Source organism: Leptonychotes weddellii, unplaced genomic scaffold (genome assembly GCF_054177405.1).
Source record: "Leptonychotes weddellii isolate Sample4059 unplaced genomic scaffold, ASM5417740v2 HiC_scaffold_2180, whole genome shotgun sequence".
NCBI lineage: Eukaryota > Metazoa > Chordata > Mammalia > Carnivora > Phocidae > Leptonychotes > Leptonychotes weddellii.
This window is the reverse complement of record NW_027806056.1, coordinates 1-2,014: the sequence shown is the minus strand read 5'-3', so window position 1 is coordinate 2,014 and position 2,014 is coordinate 1. Positions and strand designations below refer to the sequence as shown.

The following is a 2,014-nucleotide window of genomic DNA, read 5'->3' as shown; positions in this document are numbered from 1 at the left end:
ATTCCTGTGTGTTTCCTCTTTCAATATTAAAGCAATCTAAGAAGTCTTAGTTGTATTCTTCAGGCTAAATTCCCTGTAAACATGTCCCTATTAAGATCAATTGCAGGGCGCCTGGGTGGCTCAGATGGTTGGGCGTCTGCCTTCGGCTCGGGTCATGATCTCAGGGTCCTGAGATCGAGTTCCGCATCGGGTTCCCTGCTCAGTGCAGAGCCTGCTTCTCTCTCTCCCTCTGCTGCTCCCTGTGCTTGTGCTCTTCTGTCTATCTCTCTGTCAAATAAATGAATAAAATCTTAAAAAAAAAAAAAAAGATCAATTGCAGTGCCTTTCTCTTAAAAGGATTCCAAATAAACAACAGTAAATCACGCAGCTAGGTTTCCAGTATTGCAAATCTGCATGGGAATAACCGTAAACAGTATATTGAAAACAATTCTCTGAAACTCTGGAGAATAAAATGAATTCAGAGGACATGCAATAATGAGCTGCATTGCAAAGCTGGGATTAGGAGAGATACTTTTGCTTTGGGAACAATATTTGACAGTATTTTTTAGATTTATTTTTTATTGCAGCATGGTTAAGAATTTTCTTTCAAAATGTTAACCAAAATAAAATTGAACATGTTTCACATCAAAATGTAGCAGAGACAAATCAATGTAAATACATGTTGTCTTAACCTAGTTAGACAAGAAATCTTTCTTTTGGGTGTAAGTAAAATGACAGTATTTACATTTATGACCCCTGTCTCATGCAAATTCCTTTCAGTAGCAATATGATTCAATTTCTGTTATGTTTAAAATTCAACATTAATGAACTACTATAAATGGGCATGTATGGAACAGGAAACTTTCTGTTGTTGATTCTTTTTTTTTTTTGCATTTATTCTGCAGAATTTACTCCCGGGCCATAAGTTTTTGTTTCTTCAGTTTCTTCTGGGATATCTTTTTCTTCTGTGCAACCTCCTCTTCTGGTTTAGGAACAATCTGCTCTTTTTCAGTAAGGATCATCTAAATGTGGCAGGGAAGCTCATGTATGGGTTAATCTGACCATGAGCCCTGTACGTTCTACACCACATCTGGGGGGCTTTGTTACTTAGATGTGCTCAATGACCAGAGAATCAACATCTAAACCCTTACGTTCAGCATTACTCTCTGCATTTTTAAGCATGTGCAGTAAAAATTCAGCACTCTTCTTGGGCCACTGACCCTGTTTCCAACCCCACTGTTTTGCCTGGGCACACATACCAACTCCACCATTGTAGTGATGGAATGGCACACACTGCTTCTGTAAAGTGACGTCTTTCAGATACTTGGTTGCTTTTCGGATAGGCATACCCTTGATGGCCTGGGCAGTTTCACGTGTGTTCTTAAAGTGAATATGAAGATTTGAACCTCTTGATTTACATGATTTCATAGGGTTTTCTGGGTCAAGCGAATAGCGAACTATTTTCAGAGGGCACCTCAGGCCGCTTAGGGGACTCTGTTGTTGATTCTTACATATTAAAGCAAATTAATTAAAGATACCTTATCAACTCAATTTTTGGCCAGTCTTAGCTCAATGTCACTCTGAACATTTTCCTTCTTATTTCGTTTGATGAAAATAAGTCATAAAAATTTAAAACCTGAGAGATAATACTATTCAAGAAATATGCACATGTTAACATCTTTTCCAACAAAAATTCTGTGAGGTGGTGCCAAAGAGAACAATTCACTTCTTAAGAAAGATGCAAAAATTTACATTTTTTTTTTTAATGGGCACCTAGTTCTTTTTTTTTTTTATTCTTATGTTAATCCCCATACATTACATCATTAATTTTAGATTAAGTGTTCCATGATTCATTGTTTGTGCATAACACCCAGTGCTCCATGCAGAACGTGCCCTCCTCAATACCCACCACCAGGCCAACCCATCCTCCCACCCCCCTCCCCTCTAGAACCCTCAGTTTGTTTTTCAGAGTCCATCGTCTCTCATGGTTCGTCCACCCCTCCGATTTCCCCCGCTTCATTCTTCCCCTCCCGCT

The 2,014-nt window shown here is 38.8% G+C and overlaps 1 pseudogene; it reads right to left on the bottom strand.

Annotated features, from left to right (window-relative positions):
• Positions 1 to 854: 854 nt before the first annotated feature.
• LOC115941851 (large ribosomal subunit protein uL22 pseudogene) lies at positions 855 to 1,437 on the bottom strand (annotated as a pseudogene).
• Between the last annotated feature and the right edge of the window lie 577 nt (positions 1,438 to 2,014).